At 46.5% G+C, this 17,334-nt stretch overlaps 1 protein-coding gene across 17 annotated transcripts in view; it reads left to right on the plus strand.

The window, feature by feature from the left end:
* MAP4K4 (mitogen-activated protein kinase kinase kinase kinase 4) overlaps nt 1-17,334 on the plus strand; it is a 172,066-nt gene that overhangs the window by 84,794 nt on the left and 69,938 nt on the right. Inside the window, exon 1 of one of the 17 annotated variants that reach the window (XM_024743671.1) lies at nt 11,285-11,470. The exons of the other annotated variants lie outside the window; for them this stretch is intronic. The gene's annotated coding sequence lies outside the window, so the exon portion shown is untranslated. Of the gene's footprint in view, nt 1-11,284; nt 11,471-17,334 lie in introns of those variants that run through there. 17 annotated transcript variants of the gene reach the window in all.

Below are 17,334 nucleotides of genomic sequence, written 5' to 3' on the forward strand. Positions count from 1 at the left end.
GTTTTTTTTAAACACTTGGGAGAGTAAAAAAAAAAAAAAAAAAAAAAGAATTATCTAGATCAGTAATTCTCAACTCGAGGTCCACAAACTCTTTAGGATTTGTTTCTGCAGTTGAATTTTGTGTTTTCATTTTAATAATTCCCACCCAACATTTTTTTAATGAAAATGTTCATAATTACAAAACTGTTCAGAAAACGAACATTCTCTACCCTTCGCTAGATTCAACAACTGAACATTTCATTTGTGTGTGTGGTACATGCGTATTGCTGTGATACCAAGATGCTTCACTTGTAAATACTTGAGCACACTTCTCTTAAAATGCAGTCAGAATCATAATACCACCTGAGAGGATGAATGATTTCAGATTGTCACCTAATGTGGTCAATTTCAGTAGCCTCAGTTGTGGCGAGAAAGGTTTTCTAACCATTTTTTCCCAGTCATAGTCTGGTGGAGGTTTATGCATTACATTTGGTTATCTTCTCTCTCTTTTTTTAAGATCTTTTTTAAAAAATTGAAGCATAGTTAATTTACAGTGTTGTGTTAGTTTATGTGAACAGCAAAGTGATTCAGTTATACATACACATACGTATATATATTCCCTTTCAGGTTCTTTTCCATTATAGGTGATTCCAAGATACTGAGTGCAGTTCCCTGTGCTCTGCAGTAGGTCCTTGTTGTTTACCTGTTTTATATATAGTAGTGTGTTTCTGTCAACCTCCCCAAACCTAATTTATCATCCTCCACCCCACCCCGCCCTTATCCTCTTTGGTAACCATGTTTGTTTTTTATGTCTGTGAGTCTGTTTCTGTTTTGTAAATAAGTTTATTTTTACTGTTTTTTTAGATTCCACATATGCGTGATATCATATGATATTTGTTTTTCTCTGACTTACTTCACTCAGTCTCTGTGTCCTTCCACATTGCTGCAAATGGCGTTAGTCCATTCTTTTTAATGGCTGAGTAATATTCCATTATATATATATATCCATTGACATAACTGGGTAGACAACATGAGGTACATATATATATATATATATGACAGTTAGCTTATCTCTTAAGTCACTTTTGCTCTAGATCAGTTCCTCTGCACCTCCATGTCCCTCCTACTCTTTTTTTTTTAAAGAGAAATCGACTTTTGGAAGAGCTCAGCCAGTTGTTTGGTAAAATACCTCACATTCTGGATTTGTCTGATAGTTTCCTCACGTTGTGCTTTAACTTGTTCCTCCTCCTGTCTTTCCTGTAAACTGGAATTAGGTCGAGGCTTGAATAGACACAGAATAAGAATTTTTTGGCAGGAACACCTCATTGGTGGCATTGGGCTCTTCCTGTTGTGTGACCTCAGGGGGCATGCCCATCCTGGTTGTCCCAGTGTTAGTGAAGCCAGTTAGACCTCTTGATGGAGGAGGCGACTGCAGAGTTCCCCACCGTCGAGGGGCGCCCTCAGCTCTGCACTGGGAAGTCATCTGCAGGCGATGCTGTGTGAATAGTTACGATTGCAAGGTGGTGGTTTTCAGAGTCTGTCTTCTAGGCTTGTTAGCTTGCATCAGTCTGTAAAGAAGAGTTTCCTTTCTTACCCACTCCCACCCTTTCTTGTCTTCTTTCTTATTCTAGATACTGCTGTAGACATGGGCAGTTTTATTTATTCAATGTGTTTCCATCAGTTGTAGCTGCCATTAGTATTATTTAATGAAATCATGCCAGATCTGGCCATGGGAGCTCTTTCAGGACTGCCTTCTGTAGCCCTTTGATATGACCCCATTAGTTTTTGAGTATTTCCTTGTTTTTTGGCACAAGTAGATATTTGAGGCTCATCTTCCAGAATCTGGATCCCTTCCTCTGAGGAGCCTTAGTTCCTTTCAGTGGGAAATGCATTTAGAAACCAATATCTGGATGCTAAGTGTGCTCATCGCTGATGAGGTTTTCTGCTTCCAGGCCCTTTTAGTAGATAGAGCTTGGGAATATATGTTTCAAAATCAGTTTTCCCTTAATTTTTAAAATCTTGTGTATTTTGTATTTCTTTCCCTTTTCGCCTAGCCTGAAAAATTTTGGTTCCTAATAAAATAATATATATGTTTGCTTTATCCTTTTTTTTTTTTTTTTTTTTTGCGCGGTACGCAGGCCTGTTACTATTGTGGCCTCTCCCATTGCGGAGCATAGGCTCCAGACGTGCAGGCTCAGCGGCCATGGCTCACGGGCCCAGCCGCTCCGGGGCACGAACCCGTGTCCCCTGCATCGGCAGGCGGACTCTCAACCACTCCGCCACCAGGGAAGCCCTGCTTTATCCTTTGATAAACATAAAATCATTTCAGAATTACAATAACAATGGTACTACTTATCAATAGGCATGGAGTGAAGTTTGCTTTCTCTGAAGCCGTTTTTGTCCTTAGGCTATATCTGTGACGGATTTACAGAGTGCTATATTCAGAAGTTACTTGAAATACTAATTTCTCTGTATGGCTTATCAATTTGATATGTAGCTACTAGCTTCGGTTTCTATTTTAATTCATTTATAGAGGGTTTCCTTTTTCTCCTGATTTAATTTTTGAATGTGTGAATCATTTACATGTTTCACAAGTCAAAACTCTATAAAAAGGCACATATTTCAAAATATGACTTTAAAAAGCTTAGGCTTGACCGTCTGGATGATGGGCCACCGTATACCCAAATACTGCCATGCAGCTCCGTGCCCTTATTTGTGTTTGATAATTGCCTTGGGCAAAGGAGGGCTCATCCTCTTGGGGTGATGCAGAGAGCACAGAGGCAGACAATGCGTAGTGCTTCATGGCAGACAGAGATGAAATGGTGCTCTGTGGGCTGACGTTTCGCTGCAGCCCATCACTGACCCCAGTCCAGTCTTCGGGTTGGACTGGCCCCACGGTCCTTCCTTCACTAGGCCTTCCTGGCGTAGGATGGGGTCAAAGTGGTAGATTCTCAAAGTGTGGTCTCCCAGCAGGCGCGCCTGGGAATTTGTTAGAAACGCAGTGTCTCAGGCTCCATCCCAGACTCCTGCATCAGAAATGCTGGATCGGGGCCCCAAGTTCTGGGTTTTAGTAAGCCCACTAGGGGATTCGGAGGCACCCTGAAGTTTGAAAACCCTTGTTCTAATGGGCCATGAGGAAAGAAGCCGCCCCCTCACACCTGCAAGTTGAAGGATTCCAGCTTCGAGACACTGAGCCTTCGTGCCGAGGAGCACATTGCTAGTCGGATTTCAGGGACTAGAACTCAGATCTCTGATTCCCAACTGACAGAGCCTTTGAAAGTATTAACCATTTTAAATGTCAGGTGTTCAGTAGGCTTGTTGATAGAGCTGATATGGTCTGGACCCCAAGGGATGGGTGGATATTGCCCATCAGATCAGCCAGAGCAGCCTGTCTTTCAGTCCTAACAGCTGAAGCGTTGGTGATTGGTGATTGAGGCATATTCCTTGGAGGATGGGAAGATGCTGGGCCTGATGCCCACTGGGGTGCAGGACGCTGGTCGGCAGGTTTTGGTGGGTGCCCTCCCTGCTCCCGGCACACGCTCCTAGTGATGGGAGAGTGAGAGCTGTGTAAAACCTAGCCTCTGCTCGTGGTCAGCCTGGGGAGGCAGGTGCCACAGAAGAAGGGCACGTCTGATGGGCTCTGATGGGCTTTGAGTGCCACCCGAGCTGGGTCCACGGAGGAGGAGACGGATGCTTGCTCGCAGGGCGTCCACGCTCAGGCAGGAAGGAGCAAACCCGCTCACCCCGGTGACAGGGCGAGGCCCTGTGAGCCTAACAGCTTTACCACTGTTGAGCTGCAGGGGCACGATGTACTGAACGTGCTGCTCTTGTCTGGACAGAGGTGAGAGCAGAAGGGAGGGAGGGAGAGGTCTCTGTGGACTGTGACCTATTGTCCCTTCCTTCTGGGCCTCAGAGGCCAGTTAGATGCTGCAGGCCTGAGAGCTTGGTCCTGGCTCCTGGCCCCCAGCCTCCTGTGGCTCCGGCAGGCTGGCCACGGGGCTGACCCCATCGTCAGGGGCGCGGTCAGTGCATCCGTGTCAGCTGTCAGCTTCAGCGGCAGGCTGTGTGCCCCCTCTTCCAGATACTCTCTCCTTATCTTCTGTTTCTTAGCTGCCTTAACAAACTACCTTCTCTCTCTTAGCTGCTGGGAGAGAAATGATACACAGGTTTGTGGGGTGCTAAATTTTATCTGGCATTTTCTTACCTTCAGTAACTTCTAACTTAATTCGAATGATCTTGATATTAGATTTCAGCTTCCTAATTTGGATTGTCTTCCTCAGCCCTCCTGTAGATAAAGGTCACAAGTTGTACCTCTTTATTATTATTGTAATATTGGTATAAGGCAAGTCCTTGAAGAAAAGTTCTTAAAGTTCATTAGAAATTGATTAAGCTTTGATTTATTATAATTAAAAAATATGGCAGTAATTTTGAGAACCAGTAGTCCCACTGTGTCCCCACCAATCACACCCTTATTTTCACACTCACCTCCCTAAGAAGACTTCTAAGATTTTGTTTTTTCCTAATCACCCCAATGAAAATTTACAGTCTGCACACATCTGCTCATGTACTGTACGTGTATCTTTATACATAAAAGTGGTAGGTTTTTTTTCCTACACCTCTTAGAACCACTTTTCATCCCCTTAGAGGGCGATGTCACCCCATTGAGAACACCTGGTGTAGAGCAAATAAGCATGGACCTTTTACAAAAGAGCTAGGGTGCATTTTGTACTATTTCTAATACTTCCTTCTTTAAAAAGTTCACTAAATACTAGAATTCATCTTCAGTGATGATCAAGTGTAGAGTGGATGAAGTGAACTGATAGTTTTTAAGGACTTGCGCCAGGCGTTGCGTTGGGTGTGGTACAGGCTCGGCTGGAATTCATGGATGTCCTTCTCCCCTGCATCTACAACAGATGGAAGAACAAAGGTGCGACTTGGGCCACAAGAACAGACTGACTGTAAAGCCTGCTCCTCTTCTGTTTTTTTATTTTACGTTTAAATTTTCTTGAAGTATTGATTTACAATGTTGTGTTAATTCCTGCTGTACAGCAGAGTGACTCAGTTATACGTATATACATTCTCTTTCAGATTCTTTTCCATGATGGTTTATCACAGGATATTGAGTATAGTTCCCTGTATAGGACCCTGCTGTTTATCCAGCCTGTTTATACTAGTTTGCATCTGCTAATCCCACACTGCCAGTCCTTCCCGCCCCCAAACTTACTCCCCTTCCACTATCCTTCTTTCTCTAAAAGTAATGTGAAGTTAACTTAGGGTTAAGCCAAACCACTCAGCAAATAGGTACCTGTGGATGTGTTTTAAAGATAACTCTGCTGGTGAGGATGTGACAGTGAGATTTTGTAAAGGATTAGATTTTTTGTTTTTGTCAAGGATAGAATGTGTTTCTATTTGGGATTGATTTCTTCTAATTTAAGAATGTGGGGCTTCCCTGGTGGCGTGGTGGTTGAGAGTCCGCCTGCCGATGCAGGGGACGCGGGTTTGTGCCCCGGTCCGGGGGGATCCCGCATGCTGCGGAGCAGCTGGGGCCGTGAGCCGTGGCCGCTGAGGCTGCGCGTCCGGAGTCTGTGCTCTGCAACGGGAGAGGCCACGGCAGTGAGAGGCCCGCGTACCGCAAAAAAAAAAAAAAGAATGTAACTGGGAACTTACAAAATATGAAAATTCTCCTGTTCTTGTCTATTTCATAAGTAAATAAGTAGAGGCAGGTTAAGATTAGGTGGTGTATGTTTTTCACACTGCAAAGCCTTCATTTTATGTACCGATGACAGCACGATGTTATGAAGGTGATTGATTGACCTGCCCAGAGTTCCATAGCTCCCTGCAGGGCAGCACCCCGGTTCCTTTATTAGTTAGATGCACGGTGACATCTCCTGCTTCACTCGGGGAGCACAGCTCTGTGTCCTGTACTTGGGGTCTAACTAGCGCCAGGTAACTAGTCACAATGCCCAGTAAGTTGTAGATACTCGAATCTTTGATGAATTGAACAGCGTGTTCTGGTTTTGGTGGGCACTCGGAGAAACATGTCATAGTTGTACAGTATTGGTTTCATCGTCCAAGAGAATTACAGTCATGTATTGTTGCAACAGAGAACTCTTGGAGGTATGACCGTGTTTTATAGCCTTCTCATTTTTTGTAATAAAAAATATTAAAAATAACTGTAGGTGTGACACATTAATCTTAAATAAATAATAGTAAAACCTGCTCTTCACACTTGGACTACGTTCCTCTAGGAAAGAAGGTAAAGGAGTCTCTTAAAATCACCAGTGGTTAGAAAGAGTGAGTACATTTCTGGCTTTTGTTTTTAGAATGGTCACTGAACTAATAAAAATGATTTATTTACTTTTCTCCTTTTTCCTGTGAACAGAAGCTTGAGGCCTATAAATATTTTTCAGAGTGAATTTATAGTTTATGATCCTCGTCGAAAGTCGGGCGCATTTATTTGATAGTCACGTCCTGGCTTTTACTGTAAGATAGTGTTAACACCTTTGGTAGACTAGGGCCTGAAGTTCAATTTAATAAAGCTTCAGCTTCCCTACCTGTAAAATGGAATAATAATTCCTACTTCACAGGCTTTTGTCAGAATTAAAATTATATAATAGATGTAAAGTGTCTAGCATGTAATTTTTACATGGTGAATGAGGGTTCCTTTGTTCCCTTCTCATTAAAGATACTAAAACAATATAACTCATCACTTTTGCTGAAGACGTTTTAACACACACACCTGCCCTCCTGAGCAGCTGTTCTCTGACCTCTCCAGAGGTCAGACCTCTCCTCCTCCTCTGTGTCCATCCTCTCTGCAGGCTCCTGCCTCAGGTGGCTTCTTTGTCCCCTGGCGTAGTCACACTGTCTGGTTCTTCGGGACCCCTTTTGTCTGGCCCTGTGAACTGTCTGCTAGGGCCGTTTTAATGGTACCTGGAGAGCCACATGACCGTTGCATGCTTATGTTAATTCTGTACTGGGTTATAAACTCTGTGGGGAGCTAACTGTTTTAGGATTCTCATAGCATTTCCAGGCTTTGGACAGAGCCCATCACATGGGTGGCGCTCAGCTTCTGTTTGCTGCTTCTGAACAATGTCCTGGCAATTTTAAAGGAGAATTTCCAAAGTGTTTTGAGTGTTGGCAAAAAAAATATCTATATCTATATCTATCTACCTATATCTACCTATCTATACACCCTTTTATAACAATAGAGACAGCCCTTATTTTAATATGTATGTATTTTTTCTGTTGCTTTGTGGTTTACAAAAAAGAAAGAAAATTAAATCGGAAAAGAAAAATATTACCATCCATTCTTACTGGAAATAAGAACAAGTACTCATGGTTTTGGTCAGATGCAGTTTGTGTTCATTGGGACCGGAAAGGGCATATGTCAGCCATGGTTTGCGGGCTTTTGTTTTCGTGCCCTGAAATGCTGTTCATGAAGTTGCACTAACTCATTCATTTAAACAACTACTAAACACTTCGTCTTTTTAATGCAGACTCTTCTCAGATGTAGGGTGGAATAGAAAGATTAATTTTGCTCCAGAAGGAGCTGTTCTTAATCTCTTGGTAAAATAAAACTTGCCGTGAAAAGGAGCTCTTTGTGATCGTTGATGAGCCCTGCTCTCCAGGCAGATGCAGCTTCCCTGTCATTTCATGAATCAAAGGCATTTTTCTAAGGAAAGCAAATAGTTGAATTTAAAGAAAACACCCAGCAATTTTTGTACAACCTGAATTGCTGTTTTTAAAAATACGGACACTGTACTTTAACAATCCCATCCTCCCTCCCCACCAGCTGCTTTTTTTTTTTTTAATTTGGGGGCTCTAAATGCAAAATTTGATTTTAAAATCTTGATACTTCCCTTCTTCCATTCCTAGCAAACTTATTAAAAAAGTTGTGCATTGGAGGTCTTCAAGACCATCTCCAGGCTTAATGATTCCCTAGAAGGACTCACAGGGCTCCGTCTATAACTGCGCCCTCAGCTGTGATTTACAGCCAAGGAAGGACACAGAGCAAAGTCAGCAGGGCGAAGAGGCGCATGGGATGAGGTCCAAAGGAATCCATGCACAAACTTCCAGGAGTCCTGTCGCAGCAGAGTCAGGCACATGATTCCTCCAGCGGTGAGCTGTCCTAACACGCGTTCAGTGCTCTCCACCAGGGAAGCTCCTCAGAGACGCAGGGCCTGGAGCTTTATCTGGAGCTGGTCACGTAAGCGCCCTCTGCCTGGCGTGCACCTGAAATTTCAGACTCCCTGCCGGGAAGTAGGTGTTCAGCATAAACCGTATTGTCTGTTCAAACACCCCAGGAACAGGGAGCCACCCTTCTCAATCCAGGGGATGTTGGGAACCCTCCCAGATCCAAGCTCCGGGTGCCAGCGTAGGCCGCAGCTTTGCACACAGGCCTCCGCAGGGGTAGCAGCCTCAGGCCTGGGGATCAGACTCTTCTCCTGGACTCTGTGCAGCATCTCATTGGATGTCTGGTCTCCTGTGAGTCCCTCATCTTCCCCCGAAGCCTGTTCCACCCACAGCCGTTTCCTTTCTCCGTCGGGGGGGCTTCCCGCCTTCTGCTCAGGGCACAGAAGCCCTGGCGTCCTGCGACCGCTGCCTTCCTGCCACGTACCGCTCACCCCGTCTGTTAGGAAATCCTGTCGGTGCTGCCTTCAAACGGTATCCAGTTTGGCTCAAAATCGTCGTGGCCGGTGGTGGCCTGTGGGACGTCTGGGCCATGGGTCAGTAACTGTTGACTCCGGATTAGAGGTACAAGAGGGTTTGTAAGCTGTTTTTTCTGCTTCTGTGTATTTGAAATTCATAAGAAGTTAGCATAGTTTGTGAGTCTGTAAGAAAATCTTACACATGTGAATCTTGCCTCTGTGTGTGTGTGTGTGAAGTATGACATGCATACAGAAAAGTGCACAAATGACAAATCCAGGACATTTCTGAAAACTGAACCCACCCCACTCACGAATCAGCAAGAAACAGAGCGTAGCTGGCAGCCCAGGAGCGCCTGGTGGCCCTTCCGGTCACCACTCCTCCCCCAAGAGTAACTACCCTCCCGACTTCTAACGCGATCCATTACGTTTGCTGTGTTTGTGGTTGATGTGCAGGGAACCATAGGTACTGCTGTGTCTGCTTCTTTTTTTTTTTTTTTTTTTTTTTTTTTTTTTTTTTTTTTTTTTTTTTTTTTTTTACTCCTGGACTGGGGCGCGAACCCGTGTCCCCTGCATTGGCAGGCGGACTCTCAACCACTGCGCCACCAGGGAAGCCCCGTGTCTGCTTCTTTGACTTGACCTTACTGACTGCGAGAGCCATTCACGCTGCTGCACGTAGAGAGCGTTTGTTTATTCTCTCTGCTCTTAGTCTTCTGCGACGTCACACGAGCTTCCAAGAGAACAGTCTCCTCCGGGGGGCGTGGAGCTCGCTCAGTAGCCTGGTGCCAGTCCTGCACGTAGCAGGTGCTGAATTGAATCGCTACAGAAACAAGGAACTTGACCTGGTGGAGGAAGTTCTCCTTGAACGGGTAAGAGACGCTCAGGTGCACATTATAGGGAAAACAGACCTTCGCTTCTTAACTTCTTGTGTTTTGGGCATGATTAAATATTTCTTTTCTGGTTTAATTTTATCTGCTTAACTGCAAGAGTTAAGAGAAAAGTCGGCGTCGCTAACTTCCAATGATCGGGGATAAAGTGGGAACTTCTCTCTGAACTCCATCTGCCTTGGCTTTGAGTTTCCCTGCTGTGACAGGTCTCCAGCAGAGTTCTTACCCAGCGCCCTCGAGGAGTCTCCACGTCACACCGCTGCTGACTGTTCATCCTCTTTGAGCCGCTGGTCATTTTTCTGCTGACCCTGCGATCTTGGCAGGGGTCCTCCCCTCCCCGCTTCAGGGATAGAGGTTTGGGGTGACATGCAGACGGGGAGATGGACCCTGACAAATGGGATTCCAGCCCATTCTATGGGGGCCAGCATGCCCTGTCCAGTCCCCCTCCCCCTGCCCCAGCCACGGCCCCTCCCAGACCTTCACAGGAGACCCTCTCAGCACTTGCTCTCTCTCCTTTCTGACCACAAAGGTGTTTTAAGACAACACACAGCAAAGCCTCTGGTGAGGCATTTTGTTGTAGCCTTAGGGCAGCAGGAACAGGCGTAACTGTTAGGTCGAGGGACTGTGTGGCCATGTGGTGTTTCCTGAGGACGAGTCCCCTTCCGTGGGCCCCTGGGTGACCTCTTCTGTGAGTGAGAGAGAGAGAGAAGGTGTTTATACCAGGAAAGAGCTGGCACCCTCCTTGTTGTGGTTTCATTTCAAGGAAACATCTAGTCTCCTCTCACTTTTGTTCACTTACTGGAGAGGCTGGATGTGTTTTTGCCTGAGGCTAGAACTAAAGAAGACCCCGTAGTTATTGTTTCTCCTTAAGTAGTTTAGAAAGAAGAAAACAGTTTATTTGGAAAATAGCTGCAGAGATGGTTTTGTTCAAAAGGTGCAAGGAAAAGAAGACCCTTGAGAGAGAGGAGGTTAAAATTTGGAATCACGAGGTCCAGCAGCAGTGTCTCTTTGGACCTTTGCGAGAGCAGGGGCCGGACTGGACTCGACTGTCACATACGATGCGGTGCTTGCGGACCTGACAGTTTTGATGGTGTGATAAATGTGGACCTGATACTCTGAAGGAGGCACGTGGTCTTGACACTGAATGATGTCCCCGTGCACGTGGTCCTGACTCTTCCGAATGATGAGGGTGGTGTGGGTGATACTGCTCACCCAGTTCCAGTGGTATTTTTTTTTCCTCTCATCTCCCCTACCTTCTTTTACCTAACCCGACACGTGTTTATGCTGGTTTGAGGAAGTACAGCGACATGTCTTGCTGTGCTTGTGTAAGTGCTTCGTGATGATACCATGGTTCACGTGGGGTGTGTGGTGGCGGGGAGGTTTAGGGAACCTGCCGTCTTCGCTTAGTTCACAGACAGAAGGGGCGGAAGGTGGAACATCAGAGATGCTTCTTCACGGTCAAGTCTAACAGAGTGAGTGGTTATTTCTCCAAGAGAAGCCCCACGCCTTACCAGTAACCACCAGTCCTAGTTATTTGCCTCTGTGTTAGTGTTTTCCCCTAGGGGAGGATGGAGAACAGATGCGCATTGCTCCTTTCTTTGCTGGTCGCGCTGGAGATAACTGGACCCGAGTGCTGGATGGTGTGGGTGCGCCGTGCGTGGGGTGGTGGCCTGGAGCTCGTGGAGAGGGCTGGCTGGCACTGTGCAAGTACGAGGACTCTGCCTCTTCCTCTTCCCCCACAGTGCCCGTGCCTGTGACCCTACCCCGCCTCTGATACAGCAGAGTTCACAGCCGAGGCCGCTTTAGTAAAGCTGAGGTCATCACAGGCGGAGAATGTTTTCTTAACTGCTCTGGTCATGGGAGCTTAGATGTTTGAGGTCTTCTGGGCCTGTGCATGTTGCTGCTTAGTTCTGTTCATCCTCTCCTTCCCCCGAGGAAAGCTTAGCACACTTAACAGTGGTGAGTCTTGTGGTCTATAAATTCTGGCCCTATAAAGCAGTTGGAACCGCAAGTTTAAATGACTTCTAGATTACTGTTTTTGTTTTTATTTTTATTTATGAAATGTAGATATTCTAGGGAGAAAATCCAGAGAAAAAGAAAGATGAAAAAAAGCATTTCATAATTCTGTCCCCTTGGTTTGTTTACTGTTAACATGTTAATATTAGTATTTTTCTAGTTTCATATATAGAGAGGTATGTATATATGCATATATATGTGAAATTGTTCTTTAAATGGTGAAATAGCCTTTTCTCTAACATTAAAAGTAACATACGCATCTAGAAAATAGGAAGACGGAAACGTGTTTTCCCTCGCCCCGCGCGCCCGCCTCCACCAGGGTGAGTGCGGCTGACTTTCTGGCGTGTTTCCAGTCTTGTCTGGGATTGGAGCTGTTTCTTAGCGCTGCCGATCACTCAGAGTTTCCAGTTGAACACGTGTGTTTATCTGTGTGGCTGCATTTAGTTTAAAAATAAGTTTGTGCCTGTCCTAGGAAGATTTCTCCTAAATAATTTAGAAGGCGAATTCCTTAGCCTTGTCTAGTCTCAAACATACACTTCATAGAACTTTTTTTCAGTCGCCACCTCACAGTAAACTGCTTCCTGTAAGCTTGTTGATAGTGCGCGTTTACTCTCTCTATTCACGTAGTGGCTACTTCTGTGTGTGTACTGTGTTTGGGCGGTGTGTCCTTTAGATTGTGAACTCCGTCAGAATAGGCCAGTTTGAGTAATCTCATAACACCATGTGATGAGAAGCACTTTGTAGTTTTTACTAAGATCTTGAAAAGTGGGCACTCATTGCCACTGTACATACTGGTTACTTAATATACTTTTCCTTGACAGATGCTCCTTAAATGACAAGGTGTTTGCCATAGTCTTTATTCTTTTAACTTATCTGAATACAAGGAAAAGCAAAGTTAGGGAAAGGAGGCAGCATATGACTTAAAAAAGCCTGACTGTTCGAAACCTCTGTGGTAGATTCTGTGTATTTCTATTGACACTTGACTTACACCTTCCCTCCGTTGAATAGTTGAGGTGGTTCAGTCCCAGTGTTTGTTTCCGTATCATCTCCAGCATCTGTTGCTTCCTTTGTGTGGGAGGGAGATGCCGGCTGCCAGGCTGTCTCTAAGTGGGGCTGTGACATCACGCCTGATGGATGGGCACAGCCGTGGGGTCTCCAAGTGTGCTTTGGCAGCAGGCACACCAGGCACAGCTGGTCTGACAATGTACTTATCTTCTCCTGCAACTCCATGAAAATTATTTGGTGTATAGTGGAATGATGCCAATGGGTACTTACTTGATGGAGAAGGCACGAGTGACTCAAGAGCCCAAGAATGGTTTTCAGTGCAGACTTGAAGATTTCAGTGAATTCAAAGTACCATCGTCTTACTGAGTTTTTGCCTCTAAATCATTTCGTGCAGCGCTGATGGAGACATGCTAACTTTCTTCATTTGAAGTTTAAGAAATGGTCATTTTGGTAGAGTAGGTGGTTGAAACAGCAGGGAAGACTGTGGACAGACAATCAGAGCGAATTTACTTTGATTCAAATCTCAGAAGGTTTGCTGTGTCTGAGACGCATTTCGTAGCAGCTTGTGTACATTTTTAGTTTTTTTTTTTTTTTGGCGGTACGCGGGCCTCTCACTGCTGTGGCCTCTCCCGTTGCGGAGCACAGGTTCCAGATGCGCAGGCTCAGCAGCCATGGCTCACGGGCCCAACTGCTCCGCGGCATGTGGGATCTTCCCGGACCGGGGCACGAACCCGCGTCCCCTGCATCGGCAGGCAGACTCTCAACTACTGCGCCACCAGGGAAGCCCTCGTGTACATTTTTAGATGGAATGTTTAGGGGAGATTCCATGGTACCACTGGGTTTTTTCCTTTATATATCTCTTTAATGTGTATATATTAACTTAATTATATTTATATTATGAATTACTACATACTATAATTTATTTACGTAATTAAAGTTTAATCACTTGTGCGGAAGCCTTTTCCCTGAATTGACACTGGTTTTTATAATATTTGAAAAAGCTCAACATGCTATTTAAAAACACATGGGTCTCTAGAATTTGTTACTTATTATATCTCTAAGATTTTATGACCCCCCCCCCCAAAATAGTTAAGGATGTCCTTGTCTTCAGTTAAAATTAGCCACTGAGGGGCTCTTAGCTCTGAACAGCGAGCTTCAAATTAACCCTTTATTTACTGTGGACTCTTAACTCCAGAGGCATTTCTTTCTTCCTTTTAAAAGCCGTAGAGAACCTTAAATTTTAAACTCAGTCTCACCCCCTCCTGCATCTGCGCTTAGTTAGATAAACCAATCAATCTAATGAATTCTGCAGACAGAGGCTACAGCGCTCTGTGTGCCTGTTTTAGCCCAAGGCTCAGTATTCCACAGACAGACAGCTAGTGAGTATACGCACGTGTAAACATCCATGCACAGACGCGAGGTCGCCAGCTTATCCTGAGCCTGGCAGGAAAAGAGGGTGTTTTCTGATTTCTCCTACAGATGTGTTTAGTTTCGTTGCTCACTCAGTCCAGGCTCTGGTGCTGTGGACGTGCTTTTGCGTCCTTTGAGCGTCCTTGCTTCATCCTGTGTTCTGAGATCCCTCTGGTCTGGGTCCCTCCTGTGCTGGCTCTTCCAGCCCCTCAACTCTCTCTGGAAGGTCTGCCCGCCTGCACCTTGGCAGGGCTCCCCTCCCCCGGGGGCAGCCTGATGCCCTTTCCTGGTGTGTCTCTCCACCTCTGCATCCTGCCCCTGGCTGCCATCTGTGCAGAAGTGGCCTTCAGCCAGCTGACTGAATGCACGTGTTCCTTGGAGGAGCCTACACAGGGACATGGTTCTTGCTAAAAGGCCGTCGAGAAATGTGACATCTCAAACTCTCGGCCTTCGTGTTTGGAGTCCCGGCAGATGGTGAATTTGGTGGTTTGTGCTGCTGGTTGCAGGTGGATGGCAGGGGCTGGTTCCACCAGGATGACACCCTTCTTCGTGCGTGGGAGTTTGGGTTGGTGAGTGACCTTTCCGGGTTTCCACTGGAGAAATGTATTTGAAGACGGAACTAACTGGTTTGCATTTCGGTGGAGACGCCATTGAGGTAGTGACTCTGTACGTTGTGTTGGTGGTGACGGCCCTGGTTTCCTCCCCTCCCCTCCCCTCCCCTCCCCTTCCCTTCTCCAGCCTCATCGCCTTGAGGGCAGAACAGGGTCTCTGTGGCCCGACTCTTGGCCTGAGAGTTCGTTTTAACACACCCACTCCGAGGTGGCCAGCCTGACCCCAGGGCCGCGCGGACTCTCACTGTGTGTGTTGCTTCGCAGACACTCAGCACATAGGGCGGCGCTTGGTGGTCCGGGGGTCGGTGGGGGGCGTGCTGGGTGCTCTTTAGGGAGCGTCTGGGTGACCGTTGCGTCTGTGATGTCCCAGGCCGGCTTTTCCGGTCCCTCTCCAGCAGTTCCAGCCTGCAGCTTACTCTCCGCAGTGTGCGTGTGTGTGTGTGTGTGTGTGTGCGCGCGCACGCGCGTGTAAAAGGAGGAAAGATGTATTAGGTACCGTGATCTCACGGAGCTAGTTTTAGACCAGCATGACTTATTACAGCTTTGTGAACTGTGCATGTAGTACCCTGCCCTGAAGTTCTATATAAAGTGATAAATAACAGTTTGCTGAAACAAAGGAATCTGCACCTTTCCTTTGCTTTAAATAACTGCTGGTTGAGGGGATAGGGGACTATCTGAGGTAAAAGAAGTGAGGTTAAGATACGACATTGAAGTTGCATCTTCAAAATTTGTGGAAACTTTTTGTTTGCCTCTTTATATCGGAGAGCCTTAATCCTGTATTATTGTCTTCCACTCTTAAAATTAAAAATTTGTTTTCTGGAAAACAATTTTTATTCCTGTATGCGATAAAATTCACGTTTTAAACAGCAACTCTGTATATCTTTTAAAGTCACAGTCAAAAGAAACATTATTTTCTGATAAAATACAAATAGTATTCACCATCAGCAGTGCCGTTTATTGTGATCACAACATGTCTCCGAATGAAAATACTGGGAATGAAGCTGTAGCAGGGTGAGTTTGTCCCCCCTCGTAGCTGTGACGCTCCTTAAAAGCTTCAGAATGCAGTTGATTAATACCAGTCTCAGCACTGAGTCATCTTCTTTCTAACTGAATCACATAATGAAGATAATTGGTTCTCTCTCTCCTCCCATCCTTTTGGTATCTGGAGTTTTGGCATCTCTCCACATTTTCCCAAGAGGAGCCCCTGTAGTTTATCGGTGCGTCCTTGTATGAGAAGGTGACACGTGGTTGAAGACGCACGTTGCTAACTGTTCTCTAGCGGGAGGCCTGAGCAGACCGTGCAGTCAGCTTGCGGTGAGACGACCGTTTCAGGATCTGGCTGTTGCTCTTGTCGGGGGCCGGCGCCCTCGCTTGGCCTCTCAGCCGTCACAGCGGGGAGTCGATAAGCCTGGCAAGTGTCCACGTACCTGCTGCCCGAGGGCGGGTGACACCGAGCTCGCTGGTCTGAGTTCACCGGGGTTGCCCTTGACAGGCTGCCGCAGGCACGCTTCGTGTTCGGAGTTGTATTACATCAGTTTATAGAGCAAAAAAAAGATCATTGTAGAGTTCGTTTTCCGAACCTCACGTTTGAGTACCTGCCGTGTGCCGGGCGCCATGGCGGTCTTTGCATGTTACCTGACTTTCCTATTCCTCCACCCTGGGGTGTGACTCCCCAGCCAAGAATGGAGTAGAGTTTCCTCCTCTTGCATGCAGGGAAACTGAGGCTCAGAGATTTACTCTTTTTAACTTTTTATTTCTTACTTTGAAGATCACCTGTCTCAGCTCCAGCTGTACACAGTGCACACATTTAGTCTGACAGGGCCTGTCAGGGGCCTGGACGTGAGCAGGGTGGAGTCCCTGCCTTCCTGGAGCTTATGTCCTCACAGAGGAGGTAGATTTTTTTTTTTTTTTTTGCGGTACGTGGGCCTCTCACTGTTGTGAGAGCAGGGAGGGTGGGCCGGGTGGGGAGCGAGGTGCCAGGCATCGTCGTCAGCTTTGTGACCCATCCCTGGGACGTGAGCCTGGTTCAGAAGACGGAGCTGGCAGCTCGCGGGAGGAGAAGCCTTCCAGGACTAGGGTCCTCAGTAAGAGAGCCTTTGCACCAGCAAACCTTATTGCAGCAGGCTTATATATGATGCTGTAACAGGGACCTCTCCCTCTGTGCTGGATGGGTGAGCACACCCAAGCACTGCGCCACCAGGGAAGCCCAGGAGGTAGATTTGAAGCGGGGTTTTGTGGGGCTGAGTGCTGAGACAGATGACGATCTGTCTGTCCCCAGATGCATGGTTTTTATGCTACTGGATGTTTTCGTTGCCTTTCTAGGTTCTTCTGCAGCTTGAGCCGTGCAGCTGGTGTGACTGTGGTGCAGAGCTGGGGGGGAGGTGGCTGTTCTGGGGGGAAGGGTGTCTCCAGCTGGGAGGCTCGGGGACACATTGTATAAATTTCTGACGGAGTATAAAGCATCCATCAAGACTTTTCCCAAGAAGGACCAAACTGTACCGTGGGCTGTACCTGAATGGATTGGTCTGGCTCACAGCAGAACTTCCCTTTGGGTTTTATTAAGACTGGAGGTCAGTCCCCCATCTAGTCTAGGGGAGGGGGTGGATCCTACAGGGTCAGACCCCCCGTCGGCTGCTCAGGTGCATGTCTGGGGCTCAGGGTTAGGGTTCTGTATTCCTCCCATTTTCTCTCTTCATGTGATTTGGTATGTTTCTAAAAAGTAGGAGAAAGTAGGGCTTCCCTGGTGGCGCACTGGTTGAGAGTCCGCCTGCCGATGCAGGG

Source organism: Neophocaena asiaeorientalis, unplaced genomic scaffold (assembly GCF_003031525.2).
Source record: "Neophocaena asiaeorientalis asiaeorientalis breed wild unplaced genomic scaffold, Neophocaena_asiaeorientalis_V1.1 scaffold114, whole genome shotgun sequence".
Taxonomy (NCBI): Eukaryota; Metazoa; Chordata; class Mammalia; order Artiodactyla; family Phocoenidae; genus Neophocaena; species Neophocaena asiaeorientalis.